Source organism: Pseudophryne corroboree, chromosome 7, assembly GCF_028390025.1.
Source record: "Pseudophryne corroboree isolate aPseCor3 chromosome 7, aPseCor3.hap2, whole genome shotgun sequence".
Taxonomy (NCBI): domain Eukaryota; kingdom Metazoa; phylum Chordata; class Amphibia; order Anura; family Myobatrachidae; genus Pseudophryne; species Pseudophryne corroboree.
In genome coordinates, this window is record NC_086450.1 from 104,551,476 (window position 1) to 104,567,505 (window position 16,030).

Here is a 16,030-nt window from a genome sequence, read left to right on the forward strand (position 1 = left end):
CTCCTTTTCTTCTTACTATTCTCAACACCTTGGGTATTAGAGGAAGAGGAGGAAATACATAGACGGACCGGAACCCCCACGGTGTCACGAGGGCGTCTACCGCTACTGCCTGAGAATCTCTGGACCTGGCGCAATACCTCTGTAGCTTTTTGTTGAGGCGGGACGCCATCATGTCTATCTGTGGCAGTTCCCACCGACTCACAATCTGTGCGAAGACTTCTGGATGAAGTCCCCACTCTCCCGGGTGGAGGTCCTGTCTGCTGAGGAAGTCTGCTTCCCAGTTGTCCACTCCCGGAACGAACACTGCTGACAGTGCGCTTACATGATTCTCCGCCCAGCGAAGAATCCTGGTAGCTTCCGCCATTGCCGCTCTGCTCCTTGTGCCGCCTTGGCGGTTTACATGAGCCACTGCGGTGATGTTGTCTGACTGGATCAGAACTGGTTGGTCGCGAAGTAAGGCCTCCGCTTGACGTAGGGCGTTGTATATGGCTCTTAGTTCCAGGATGTTGATGTGCAGACAAGTCTCTTGACTTGACCCAAGACCCTGGAAATTTCTTCCCTGTGTGACTGCTCCCCAACCTCGGAGGCTTGCGTCCGTGGTCACCAGAATCCAATCCTGAATGCCGAATCTGCGGCCCTCGAGAAGGTGAGCACTCTGCAGCCACCACAGGAGCGACACCCTGGCCCTGGGGGACAGGGTGATCACCCGATGCATCTGTAGATGTGATCCGGACCACTTGTCCAACAGATCCCATTGGAAAGTCCTCGCATGGAACCTGCCAAAGGGAATGGCCTCGTATGAGGCCACCATCTTTCCCAGGACTCGAGTGCAATGATGCACGGACACCTGTCTTGATTTCAAAAGGTTCCTGACCAGAGTAATAAGTTCCTGGGCTTTTTCTATCGGAAGATAAACCCTTTTCTGGTTCGTGTCCAGAATCATGCCCAAGAAAGGCAGACGAGTCGTAGGAACCAACTGCGACTTTGGGATATTGAGAATCCAGCCGTGTTGTAGTAACACTTTCAGTGAAAGAGATACGCTGTTCAGCAACTGCTCTCTTGATCTCACTTTTATGTGGAGATCGTCCAAGTACGGGATAATTGTGACACCCTGCTTGCGCAGGAGCACCATCATTTCCGCCATTACCTTGGTGAAAATCCTCGGAGCCGTTGAGAGACCAAACGGCAACGTCTGAAATTGGTAATGACAGTCCTGTACCGCAAATCTTAGGTACGCCTGATGAGGTGGATAAATGGGGACATGAAGGTAAGCATCCTTTATGTCCAGCGACACCATAAAATCCCCCCCTTCCAGGCTGGCGATGACCGCTCTTAGCGATTCCATCTTGAACTTGAACCTCTTCAAGTATAGGTTCAGAGATTTTAAATTCAATATGGGTCTGACCGAACCGTCCGGTTTCGGAACCACAAACATCGTCGAATAATAACCCCTTCCCTGTTGAAGGAGGGGAACCTCGACCACCACCTGCTGAAGATACAATTTTTGTATTGCATTTAACACTATCTCCCTCTCTAGGGGGGAAGACGGTAGGGCCGATTTGAAAAACCGGCGAGGAGGCACCTCTTCGAATTCCAGCTTGTAACCCTGAGACACAATTTCTATTGCCCAGGGATCCACCTGGGAGTGAACCCACATGTGGCTGAAATTCCGAAGACGGGCCCCCACTTGCCCCGACTGGAGCCCCAGCGTCATGCGGTGGATTTTGCAGAGGCCGGGGAGGACTTCTGTTCCTGGCAACTAGCTGTATTGTGCAGCTTCTTTCCTCTGCCCCTCCCACTGGCAAGAAAGGACGCACCTCGGACTTTCTTATTTCTTTGTGAACGAAAGGACTGCATTTGATAATGTCGTGCTCTCTTAGGCTGTGAGGGAACATAAGGCAAAAAATTTGACTTTCCAGCCGTAGCTGTGGAGACCAGGTCCCAGAGACCTTCACCGAACAATTCCTCACCCCTGTAAGGTAAAACCTCCATATGTCGTTTAGAGTCGGCATCACCTGTCCATTGCCGAGTCCACAGGACCCTTCTGGCAGAAATCGACATAGCGTTTATTCTAGAACCCAGCAGACTGTCTCTTTGAGCATCTCTCATATAAAGGACAGCGTCTTTAATATGCCCCAGGGTCAATAAAACAGTATCCCTATCTAGGGTATCAAACTCCTCTGATAAGGTATCAGTCCTTGCCGCTACTGCACTACAGACCCAGGCCGACGCGATTGCCGGTCTGAGCAAGGTACCTGAATGTGTATAAATGGACTTCAGGGTACCCTCCTGTTTGCGATCAGCAGCATCCTTGAGGGTAGCCGTATCCTGGGACGGCAGGGCTACCTTTTTGGATAAGCGTGTTAAAGCTTTGTCCACCCTAGGGGAGGATTCCCATCGTAAACTGTCCGTTGGCGGGAAAGGATACGCCATAAGAATCCGTTTGGAAATCTGCAGTTTTTTATCTGGAGATTCCCAAGCTTTTTCACATAACTCATTTAGTTCGTGTGAGGGGGGAAAAGTTACCTCAGGTTTCTTTCCCTTATACATATAAACCCTTGTGTCAGGGACAGGGGTTTCCTCTGTGATGTGCAAAACTTCCTTAATTGCTATAATCATATATCGGAGTGATTTAGCCAACTTTGGCTGTAACTTTGCATCATCGTAATCGACACTGGAGTCAGAATCCATGTCGGTATCTGTGTCAACAATTTGGGATAGTGGGCGCTTATAAGACCCCGACGGTCCCTGCGACATAGGAACAGGCAAGGGTTGAGACCCTGCCTGTCCCAATGCATCAGCCTTGTCTAATCTTTTATGCAAGGAATTTACATTATCATTTAAAACCTTCCACATATCCATCCAATCAGGTGTCGGCGCCGTAGGCGGAGACACCACATTCATTTGCTCCCGCTCCTCTCCCACATAGCCTTCCACATCAGACATGTCGACACAAGCGTACCGATACACCACACACACAGGGAATGTCCTTTCTGAAGACCGTTCCCCCACGAGGCCCTTTGGAGAGACAGAGAGAGAGTATGCCAGCACACACCCCAGAGCTATACAACCCAGGAATAACACCGTAACTTAATGTTAACCCAGTAGCTGCTGATTATATACTTTTTTGCGCCCCCCCCCTCTCTTTTCAACCCTCTTCTATCGTGTATCAGCAGGGGAGAGCCTGGGGAGCTTCCTCTCAGCGTGCTGTGGAGAAAAAATGGCGCTGGTGAGTGCTGAGGGAGAAGCCCCGCCCCCTCGGCGGCGGGCTTCTGTCCCGCTTAAATTTTATTTCTTTGGCGGGGGCTCCTACATATATACAGTGCCCAGCTGTATATATGTGTTCATTTGCCAGAATGAGGCCCCAAATGCTGCCCAGGGCGCCCCCCCCCCCCTGCACCCTAACAGTGACCGGAGTATGTGTAGGTGTGTGGAGCAATGGCGCACAGCTGCAGTGCTGTGCGTTACCTCCAGTGAAGATCACTAAGCCTTCTGCCGCCTGTGAAGTCTTCTTGCTTTTCATACTCACCCGGCTTCAGTCTTCCGGCTCTGCGAGGGGGACGGCGGCGCGGCTCTGGGACGGACGGCGAGGGTGAGATCCTGCATACCGATCCCTCTGGAGCTAATGGTGTCCAGTAGCCTAAGAAGCAGGACCTAGCTTCAGAGAGTAGGGCTGCTTCTCTCCCCTCAGTCCCACGATGCAGGGAGTCTGTTGCCATCAGAGCTCCCTGAAAATAAAAAACCTAACAAAAAAACTTTCTATCAGCAAACTCAGGAGAGCTCACCGAAAAGCACCCAGCTCCTCTGGGCACAGAATCAAACTGAGGTCTGGAGGAGGGGCAGAGAGGGAGGAGCCAGTGCACACCAGGAACTAAATTCTTTCTTTAAGTGCCCATGTCTCCTGCGGAGCCCGTCTCTCCCCATGGTCCTTACGGAGTCCCCAGCATCCTCTAGGACGTTAGAGAAATCCTATTTTCTCATACGTCCTAGAGGATGCTGGGGATACTTCAAGAACCATGGGTTTTATACCAAAGTTATAGAACGGGCAGGAGAGTGCGGATGACTCTGCAGACCGATTGACCAAACAAGAGGTCCTCCTCAGCCAGGGTATCAAACTTGTAGAACTTCGCAAAGGTGTTTGATCCCGACCAAGTAGCAGCTTGGCAAAGTTGTAATGCCGAGACCCCTCGGGCAGCCGCCCAGGATGAGCCCACCTTTCTGGTAGAATGGGCGTTCACCGATTTCGGTAACGGCAATCCTGCCGTAGAATGAGCCTGCTGAATTGTATTACAGATCCAGCACGCAATAGTCTGCTTAGAAGCAGGAGCCCCAATCTTGTTGGGAGCCCACAGGACAAACAGAGCCTGTATTTTCCGAATCTGAGCCGTTCTGGCGACATAGATTGTCAAAGCTCTGACCACATCGAGAGACTTCGATTCCGCCAAGGCGTCAGTAGCCACTGGCACCACAATAGGCTGGTTCACGTGAAATGATTTAACTACTTTTGGCAGAAATTGCTGACGAGTTCTCAACTCCACTCTATCAGCATGGAAGATTAAATAGGGGCTTTTGTGAGACAAAGCCGCCAACTAAGACACCCGCCTTGCGGACGCCAAGGCCAACAACATGACTACTTTCCAAGTAAGGAATTTTAACTCAACCTTACGCAAAGGTTCAAACCAATGAGATTGCAGGAACTGCAATACCACATTAAGATCCCACGGTGCCACAGGAGGCACAAATGGAGGTTGGATGTGCAGCACACCCTTCACGAAGGTCTGAACTTCTGGAAGGGAGGCCAATTCTTTCTGAAAAAAAGATTGATAAGGCCGAAATCTGTACTTTAATGGAGCCAAACTTTAGGCCCGCATCCACACCTGCTTGCAAAATATGGAGCTAACGCCCCAGTTGAAATTCTTCCGTAGGAGCCTTCTTGGATTCACACCAAGACACATTTTCTCCAAATATGGTGGTAATGCTTTGCAGTTACTTCTTTTCTAGCCTGAAAAAGTGTGGGAATGACTTCACTGGGAATACCATTCCGGGCTAGGATTTGGCGTTCAACCGCCATGCTGTCAAACGCAGCCGCGGTAAGTCTTGATACACATGCGGCCCTTGTTGTAACAGATCCTCCCGTAGAGGAAGAGGCCAGGGATCTTCAATGAGCAACTCCTGAAGATCTGGATACCAGGCCCTTTTTGGCCAATCCGGAACAATGAGTATCGCCTGAACCCTTGTTCTTCTTATAATCTTTATCACCTTTGGAATGAGTGGAAGTGGAGGGAACACATAGACCGACGGAAACACCCACGGTGTCACTAGGGCGTCCACCGCTATTGCTTGAGGGTCCCTTGACCTGGAACAATATCTCTGAAGTTTCTTGTTGAGGCGGGACGCCATCATGTCTATTTGAGGAATTCCCCAACGACTTGTCACTTCTGCAAAGACCTCTTGATGAAGACCCCACTCTCCTGGATGGAGATCGTTTCTGCTGAGGAAGTCTGCTTCCCAGTTGTCCACTCCTGGAATGAAGACCGCTGACAGAGCGCTTGCATGTCTTTCCGCCCAGCGAAGAATTTTCGTGGCCTCGGCCATCGCCGCTCTGCTCTTTGTTCCGCCCTGGCGGTTTATGTACGCCACTGCTATGTTGTCTGACTGAATCAAGACGGGCAGACCGCAAAGAAGATGTTCTGCTTGCAGAATGCTGTTGTAAATGGCCCTTAATTCCAGAATGTTTATGTGCAGACAAGCTTCCTGGCTTGACCATTTTCCCTGAAAATTTCTCCCCAGTGTGACTGCTCCCCAGCCCCGGAGGCTTGCATCTGTGGTCACCAGGTTCCAATCCTGAATTCCGAACCTGCGGCCCTCCAGAAGGTGAGAACTGTGCAGCCACCACAGAAGGGAGATCCTGGTCCTGGAAGATAGGCTTATTTTCCGGTGCATGTCCAGGTGAGACCCGGACCACTTGTCCAACAGGTCCCACTGAAACACCCTGGCATGGAACCTGCCATACGGAATGGCCTCGTAGGCCGCCACCATCTTCCCCAGCAACCGAGTGCATTGAAGGACTGACACTCTTGCCGGTTTCAGAATCTGTTTTACCATGTTCTGTATTTCCAGAGCCTTTTCCACTGGAAGAAAAACTCTCTGTAATTCTGTATCCAGAATCATACCCAGGAACAACAGCCGTGTCGTCGGAACCAACTGTGATTTTGGCAAGTTTAGGAGCCAACCATGTTGTTGCAGAATCGTCAGTGACAACGCCACATTTTTCAGCAATTGCTCCTTGGATTTCACCTTTATGAGGAGATCGTCCAAGTACGGGATAATTGTGATTCCCTGCTTGCGCAGATGAACCATCATTTCCGCCATAACCTTGGTGAAAATACTCGGAGCCGTGGACAGACCAAACGGCAACGTCTGAAATTGGTAATGACAATCCTGAAAAGCAAATCTCAGGTATGCCTGATGTGGAGGATATATGGGAACGTGTAAGTAGGCATCCTTTATGTCGACCGACACCATAAAATCCCCCTCCTCCAGACTGGAGATCACTGCTCGGAGAGACTCCATCCTAAATTTGAATTTTTTTAGAAAGAAATTGAGGGATTTTAGGTTCAGAATCGGTCTGACTGAGCCATCCGGCTTCGGGACCACAAACAGGCTCGAATAAAAGCCTTCCCCCTGTTGTGACAGGGGTACCTTGACAATGACTTGATTTTGACACAGCTTTAGTATTGCAGCGCATACTACTGCCCTTTCTAGGAGAAGCTGGCAAGGCCGATTTGAAAAATCGGTGAGGGGGCACGTCTTCAAACTCTAATTTGTACCCTTGGGTTACTATTTCTAATATCCAAGGATTAAGGTACGATTGCACCCAGACCTGACTGAAAAACTTGAGACGTGCCCCACCGGTGCGGACTCCCGCAGAGGAGCCCCAGCGTCATGTTGTGGATTTGGTAGAAGACGTAGAGGACTTCTGCTCTTGGGAACTTGCCACAGCCTGTGACCTTTTTCCCCTTCCTCTCGCAGCAAGGAAGGAGGACCCTCATCCTTTTTTGTATTTATTGGGCCGAAAGGACTGCATCTGATAGTGGGGCGGTTTCTTCTGTTGTGCAGGAACATAAGGTAAAAATGACGACATACCCGCGGCAGTCGTAGACACCAGGTCAGTGAGGCAGTCACCAGACAAGACACTACCGTTAAACGGTAACGACTCCATCGCCTTCTTAGAGTCAGCATCAGCATTCCATTGATGAATCCACAATGCTCTCCTTGCTGAGACTGCCATGGCATTGGCCCTTGATCCCAAAAGGCCAATATCCCTTACAGCTTCTTTTAAATATGCTGCAGCGTCCCTGATATGACCCAGAGTCAAAAGCACGCTATCCCTGTCTAGGGTATCTATCTCAGATGACAAGTTATCTGCCCACTTTTCAATAGCGCTACTCACCCATGCCGAAGCCACGGCAGGCCTGAGTAGTGAACCCGTAGTGACATAAATGGATTTTAGTGTATTTTCCTGCAGAATCCTTTAGGGCTGCCGTGTCAGGAGAAGGAAGCGCCACCTCTTTGGATAGACGCGATAAAGCTTTGTCTACCGTGGGGGTTGACTCACACTTTTCCCTGTCCCCAAAAGTAAACGGATATGCCACTGGAATTCTTTTGGGAACCTTTACCTTCTTGTCAGGATTTTCCCAAGCCTTTTCAAAAAGAGCGTTCAGTTCATGAGAGGGAGGAAACGTCACCTCAGGTTTCTTTCCTTTATACATACAGACCCTAGTATCAGGAACAGCAGGGTCCTCTGTTATATGCAACACTTCTTTTATTGCCACAATCATGTACTGAATGCTCTTAGCCAGTTTAGGATTCAATCTGGCATCACTATAGTCGACCCTGGAATCAGTATCCGTGTCGGTATCTGTATCTGCTATCTGGGTAAATGCACGTTTCTGTGACCCCGAAGGGGTTTGAGCTTGTGACAATGCATCCTCCATGGATTTCCTCCATGTCTGGTTCTTAGACTCAGATTTATCAAATCGCTTAGTCAACCGAGCCACATTTGCATTCAAAACACTCAACATATTTACCCAATCATCCGTCGGCGGTGCAGACACGGTCACTCTCACAGTCTTTTCTGTCCCCACTCCAGCCTCCTCCTGGGAAGAGCACTCAGCCTCAGACATGTCGACACACACGTACCGACACCCACAACCACACTGGGACTATAGGAGACAAACCCACAACAAAGCCTGTTAGAGAAACACAGAGGGAGTTCTGCCAGCTCACAACCCAGCGCCTATCCCGGTTCTGAAGCGAGAAAAAATACTGCCCAGACCTGTGAGCGCTTTTACTTTTAAATAATTAGCACCAAATCTCTTGTGCCCCCCCCTCCCCGTTTTGCACCATGTTACTTGTACAGTAGTGTGGGAGGCCAGGCTCAGTGTCTCTGCAGCTTCTGTGAAGAGAAAATGGCGCTGGTCAGAGCTGTGAGCGCGGTACCTCAAAAGCCGTCTTCTGCCGTCACTGAAGTCTTCTGTTCTTCTTTTACTCACCCGACTTCTGTCTTCTGGCTCTGCAAAGGGGGTGACGGGTTGGCTCCGGGAACGAGCAGCTAGGCGTACCAAGTGATCGGACCCTCTGGAGCTAATGGTGTCCAGTAGCCTAAGAAGCAGAGCCTTTGAACTCACAGAAGTAGGTCTGCTTCTCTTCCCCTCATTCCCACGATGCAGGGAGCCTGTTGCCAGCAGGTCTCCCTGAAAATAATAAACCTAAGTCTTTTTTCTGAGAAACTCTGGAGAGCTCCTCAGTGTGCATCCAGTCTCACTGGGCACAGAATCTAACTGGAGTATGGAGGAGGGGCATAGAGGGAGGAGCCAGTTCACACCCATTCAAAGTCTTATAGTGTGCCTATGCAGATCCCGTCTATACCCCATGGTTCTTGAAGCATCCCCAGCATCCTCTAGGACATATGAGAAATGCCAAATACATATATGCCCCCACAGTGCCAGATACACATGTCCTTACAGTGCCAGATACACATAAGCCCCCATTGCCAGATACACATATGCCCCCACAGTGCCAGGCCACCGCTGATATAGATAGTACTTGATATATGGTAGGATCTGTGCTACCCCTTACATGTGTGGTGTGTGTGTTTAAAACTTCTTTGCTGCCAGACTGGGGTGTATGTTACAGCAGTTCCCCACTGTATTTAAAGGGTATTTATATATTTACGTTTTACCCTGGTGCAAGATACATATAATGTACCCTCCCCACTTGATCCCTAACCCCACCTCCTATAAGCCTAAACCTAACCCCTCCCTCCACAGTCCCCAACACCCCTTCTCCTGCCTAAACCTAAACTCCCGCCACCCCCCACGCATGACACGACGTCCCACTGGGAGGATGATCGGGATGGCGGCTGTCGGTATTGTGACGACAATATCCTGTACGGTGTCGGTATCTAGATGCCGGGATTGCGTCCTCCTTCTGTATCCCGGTGACGATATATCGACCACCGGGAAGGCAAATGCTTCCCCCACTATGATGTAGTCACACAGCCCACTCTGAATTGCCATTACTAAATGCTAATATTGGCAGGTATGAGATATTTTGGGATGTGCAAGTGGTTGGTGTGGAGGTCAATTTGTGATGCTTTTTTATATTTATTAAAAATGGTACTGTGTGCCTATTTTTAATGTTAGGAGGCCAACATGCATGAGTAGAGAATGAGTACTTTCTAACAACTCAGATACCCGTTCTATAATCTCAATCGTTACTGACTGGAAGGCGAAGTACAGTACTTGGTACTGTGCTGAATATGATGGAAGAAAATAAATGTTTTGACATTTTTAAATGAACATAATGGTAAATTAGGCCTATAGGACACTGAACAGGCTGTCTGGCTTCAGTAGATCAGTAAATGCCCTCTGCCCCCAGTGACTTTCTCCCCCATACTGCCCGATTCCATCCTGAGAAGGTCTGTTCCTGGTCAGAAGTGCAGGACCTCAAGTAGATACCACACATTCTTCAGTTACACTGAATTTACCAAGTCTAGTTCTAGCATACACAACCCATGGTCCCTACACTAATTATCTGTACCAATGAGATTGATAAAGCGTGCAAAAAAATAAATGTCAGAAGTCAACAGACTGCAATGTGAGTGCAAACACCCTGCTGTTCAGTGACAGTTTGGACTCATTCACATGATGTAGGAGTACAACATTTCAGTAAAAAGAGTATAGAACAGCACAGCAAAATTGCTTAATTTGCAGATAAAAATATACAACAGGAAAAGACATTACTTTTTTATGTTAAAAGCCTTATAGTGCTAATTTAAGAATAGGCGTGTAAGTTTAATACTCATAGGGCCGGATTCAAATTACCGTATTTTTCTGACCATAAGACGCACTTTCTCTCCCCAAAAATGTGGGGGGAAAAGTACATGCGCCTTATGGTCCGAATAATAGCAGAGTAATAACCTTATGGAGCGCTCTCAATGCGCTGGGTGGGAGCGCACTGGGTGGGAGAGGCAGCAGTTACGAGTGTGGGTAGCGGCGGGTCCTGTCTGCTGCTGCTGCTTTGCCGTCATCTGAGAGGCGGCATCACGTGACTCCCCCGCTCCCTCCCCTCGCCTCCTCCAAAGTACTGCTGCTGCTGCTTTGCCGTCATCTGAGAGGCGGCATCACGTGACTCCCCCGCTTCCTCCCCTCGCCTCCTCCAAAGTCCTGCTGCTGCTGCTTTGCCGTCTTCTGAGAGGCGGCATCACGTGACTCCCCCGCTCCCTCCCCTCACCTCCTCCGAGTCCTTCCTCAGAGTAGTGTGCTTCGGGCGTAAACTGACAGGCTGGATGCGGGAACCTTGTGTACACAGTACAATATTTGCCACAATAAAGTGACTCCCTTCCCCCCTCACCTCCTTCTTCCTCAGAGTGCTTTGGGCAGCGTAATATTTGCCATAATAAAGGTACCCATATACTACCATACAGTACTGGTATATTATTTGGTTCAGAATTTTTTTTTTCCTGTTTTCCTCCTCTAAAAACTAGGTGCGTCTTATGGTCAGGTGCGTCTTATGGTCTGAAAAATACGGTATATCGTACCCGCTATCTCCAGTCTAAAGTGACGGGAGATAGAGGGGCAATACGCAAATGTGCCCTGTTATCGCGCTGATTACAGTCTGGTTTAGGTGCGTCAAGCACCTAAACCCAACTAAAGTAATGGGCGCGATCGTTCACACACATTTCAGAACACTACCTCCGGGGGTAGCGAGCTGAAATGAAGTTGTTGCACCTATCAGCAGTAACATTAGAATACTGCCGGCAGGCGCGATAGGGGGCGGGAGGGAGGGAGAGAGAAACATTTTAATCCTGTCCATATTAGTTGAAAACTTAGTTGGGTGAGACTAACACGGCCGTCCATCTTAAAGTCACACTGGCCCTAAGGTGTTAAAACATTTTGCACCCCAGGTCGATTAGTTGAAGAGCATATAACACCTGACTTGCAACCCTCCTATACTAAAATCTAATCTGCAGTGAAGGTAATCTCTGGTTTCTGCTAAAGATGTATGAATTTTTAAAAATAAGACTTCTATCACATGAAGCGTCGTCCATCTGATTTCAAAGCAATTTTGGATGTAAATCTATGCAAAAAGTAACCGCCTTCTTATGGGCCCTGCACAGATAGATTCGCCGCCTTGCTGCCCGACAGCAGATACGGCCGACCTGGCGGCAGTGACGGGGAGAGTGAAGTTTCTTCACTTCCCCCGTCACCCGGCTCCATAGCAGTGCAGGCAAATATGGACGATCTCATCCATATTGGCCTGCATGCACAAGCGACGGGGCACCAGCGATGAATGAGCGCGGGGCCGCACATCGTTCATCGCTGGTGCCTCCACAACTCAAAGATCATCCATATTTGCCTGCAAATCTACAGAGCCGAGTGACGGGGGGTAGTGAAGAAACTTCACTTCCCCCCGTCACTAACCCCCCCCCCCCCCCCCCGCCGGGTCACCCGTCGGCCGTATTGGCGGTCGGGCAGCTCGGCGGTACATCGCAGTCTGTAGGGCCCATAGCAGCAGCATGCAGTAAACAACCTCAGATTAACTGGAACAATCCTGGCATTCACGCTTAAATATATATATTTTTTATTTCTTTTTGGAGGGGGCAGGGGGAGAAAGTCCTGAGAGTGCATGACAATTGTCTTCCCGGAGACAATATTCAAATATAATTATTATAATTAACACATAATTAAAAAATTAAAAGACAACCCAACACTTACAGGCTCGCCCAGAACCCTTTATGGATACGCATTAGAACAGAACTCTTTATGCATACGCATTAGAACCGTCAAGGTGGCCAGGGGTGAGACAGATGCAACATGGATCTGACCCACCATATCTATATTAGCCCTGTGTGCAGGCCCATCCCTGCCCATTATTGAGATGGTTAATATACAGTAACTGGGAGACAAACTATTAGATACAACACAGTAATACCCTATATGATGAGAGCAGACACAAGCAGTGATGTAGGACATAGCCTCGGGGGAGCAGCGATGCTTCTGCCCCTGTGCTGGGAGCCTGTGTTGCGAGGGGAACGCAGGACATGCTGGCACACATAATGCACCTCCCGTAGGTACCCCCCCCCCCCCCCGGCATGCACACCCGGCGAGCTGATACGTGCAGGGTGAGCGGGGACAATTGTACGCTGTAAGCGGGAGGCCCGGCCGCTTTCTCACCTCAGCCAGGACGGTGCACCACGGGGAGCCGCACGGCCAGCTCCCTCTAGCTGGAGCGTGACCCGAGTGGCGGAGACGGCGCTGGCGCCTGGAGAGGTGCGGAAAGGCAGGACACCATCCGTACTACGGGCCCAGCCTCCCTGCTAGCCACACAGACAGCGCAAAGACCACGCAAGCATTAACTGACGAGCGCCGACTCCCAGCTATCAAAGCGGACAGCCGCGCAGAAAAATGGTCATGTGACCAGACGCGCACGAACGTCAAGAGCTCGATCGAAGTTTCGGCAATCGTCTTGTGATGACTGAGGCCTGGCCTGCAACCGCGCATGCGCACGAATTACAAATGATTCTTATCGCCCAATTATTGATAGTACCACCCGTGAGAATTGAAGTTACGAAGAGAAGGGGGGATTTGGGTTAAGCATTACAAATGTTGTGTTCAGTCTGGCTGTAAATCTATATGGGTATCATATAAACTGCTTTTAGGATGATGTTGCATACTTGCCTACTTTTGAAAACTAGTTTGAGGGAGATTTTAGCTGGTAGTAGAATGGTTGTGTCTATGTTGCCTTCGTGCTAAGGACCTGGACGTGACAAAACGAGAGGGCAGGAGAGCACTTCCGCCCTTACAGCATCTAAATGTCTCCTTCGTTCTCGAATCGTTTGGGGCAAATGTATTTCTCTATGCAGCATTGGACGCTCGCCACGCATCGGGCTCGGTGTCTCGCTCCGCTCCGCTTCACTCGCCACACTTTACTATTCCAAATAGATTGTGACATGGACCCAGGGGGTTATGGGAAAGGTCCTTAGCGCGAAGAGAATCTAGACGCTACCGTAGTAGAACGCACCGCACCGATGAGAGGGCATGTCATGCTCCACCCAAAGGGTGTATCTAGCTCCACCTATGGGCGTATCTAGTGTTATTAAGGGGTGTTTCCTGCAGTGGCAGGTGAAAACTAAAGTACTAAGGGGGTAATTCTGAGTTGAACGCTCGCTGCCGATTTTCGCTGCGCAGTGATCAGGTAAAAAAATGACAAAACTGCGCATGCGTATGCACCGCAAGGCACAGGCGCGTCGTATGGATACAAAGCAAATCGTAGCTGAGCAATTGATTTTACGAAGAATCCATTCGCACAGCCGATCGCAAGGAGATTGACAGGAAGAAGGCATTTGTGGGTGTCAACTGATCGTTTTCTGGGAGTGTTTGGAAAAACGCAGGAGTGTCCAAGCATTCGCAGGTTGGGGGTCTGACATAAATTCCGGGAACAAAAAGACTGAAGTGATCGCAAGGGCTGAGTAAGTCCAGATCTACTCAGAAACGGCAAACTGTTTTTGCAGAGCTCCGCTGCAAAGGCGTTCGCACACTTGTAAAGCGAAAATACACTCCTCCGTGGGCGGCGACTATGCGTTTGCACGGCTGCTAAAAGTAGCCAGCGAGCGATCAACTCGGAATGAGGGCCCAAGTGCAGCATGCTTCCCGAGGGGGTTTGTATATGGGTGTCTCCCCAGGCATGAGATTCCACATCCACATCACACAACCTGTGATTTACCCAGAAATTGATGTGGCTCTGGGCCTGATTTAGATGTGGACGCTGCTGCGTCCGCTCTAGCAGCTGTTGCTGGAACCACAGGAGTGATAAATGCTAGTTTCAGCCTACCCGTTGTGCACTTGTGTTCACCTCAATGTGCAAACCTTGTGACGCCCACTTCCTGTAACCCTATAAGCTGTAACACTGTTCCTATGGATCTAGACAGTTCACCATCAGTGAGCTGTAGTGTCCACCATCAAAACTTGCACCTGCCTATGGTAGGTGCAGTGCCTCCGTATGAACATGGACTTGGAGGTGGCCATCATAACAGTAAAACATACTACAGCATACCTCCCAACTTTCTAAATACGTAAAGAGGGACACACGCGCGGCGAAGCCACGCGCGCTCCCGAAAAGGGGGAAGTGGCCTATGAAAAAGGGGGCATGGCTTCACAGAGGGCCCGCGATCGCAAGCCACACCACCGTTTTCGTCACTGAGGGGGCACGCCCAGCGCTCTGTGAGCTGCTGGCATGCCCCCTCTCCTGTCTCCACTGAATAGACAGTGGGATAGTCCCCAAAAAAGGTGACTGTTGGGAGGTATGCTACATCGGGACAGTTGGGAGGTATGCTACAGTATGTGCAATGCAGGAGTGATACCATAGGTGCCCAGTTTGAATTCTCATACATCATTTGGGTTTTAACTATTTCGATTGATGTAAGAATGACAGGGAGTGTGTAAAATTTGCATATATAAATAACTGATGTTTTTGATGCATGAAGTAGTTTTTATCTCATGTGGACTGACTCTAATAACACTTCATTCTCTACCCAATACATTGAGGGGACATGTCCTAGTATGTTTTTGGAGTGTGGGAGGAAACCCTGAAGGAATTCACACAAATACAGGGAGAACATACAAACTTTGCACAGACTCAGGAATGTGTGGCAATAATGGTAACCAAATGTGCTGCCCAACCATTTTATTATTTTATTATTTTTAACCAAAGCGACACAAACATATCTTCAATTGTGTTTCCAAATATACTCTACTGTATTTAATTTAAATGTGTATGTTGCTCAAAAACAAAACTACTGGGTTACAGGCCTATGACTAATAAGACACCTGTTCCATAATATTGTGTGTGGGGATGGTTTTGAGATATAAGGCTGGATGTAATGACTCCCGAGATCGCCGCAGGTGTGGGATGCCTGCTGATCTCGGACATTTTTTCAAAGGGGGCAACGGACGTTTTTTTTAAAGGGGGCAATCACCTACAAGCCATGGTTTTGCCTTGTGATTACCCCTTTAAAAAAACATTGACTGGCATCTCACACCTCCGCGATCTCGGGAGTCATTACATCTGGCCCATAGGGTGCTATCTGGCAGGTTGTAGTGTTTAATTAAGGCTACTTTTTTATTTTTATTTAAAAGGTTGATTTACAAGTGATCTGATCAGGCTACATTCTGTCTAGACTACAGTGTTTGAAGAAAAGAGAGAGGGGATTCTGTATTATCGACGCACTGGAAGAAACTAATTCTAAAATATAACCTTAATTAGATATGTGTTAAAATATGATTATGATTGAATCATTTTCCCAAACTACAGTGAAACATAGAATTAAAATCACAGACAAACAGGTAAGTGAATTGGAAATTTGTGAATAAAGATTTAAAAAGCGTGTCCACGTGTATTTATAAGTGTATCCTTATACTCGGGGTTACTATATTGGTATAAATACCATCAGCATTCCTACATCCAT

At 48.9% G+C, this 16,030-nt stretch overlaps 1 protein-coding gene across 1 annotated transcript in view; it reads right to left on the minus strand.

Annotated features, from left to right (window-relative positions):
- Positions 1-12,946, minus strand: part of PPIG (peptidylprolyl isomerase G) — a 179,067-nt gene extending 166,121 nt beyond the window's left edge. The window contains exon 1 of the mRNA XM_063933515.1: positions 12,741-12,946. The gene's annotated coding sequence lies outside the window, so the exon portion shown is untranslated. The remainder of the gene's footprint in view (positions 1-12,740) is intronic.
- Positions 12,947-16,030: the final 3,084 nt, after the last annotated feature.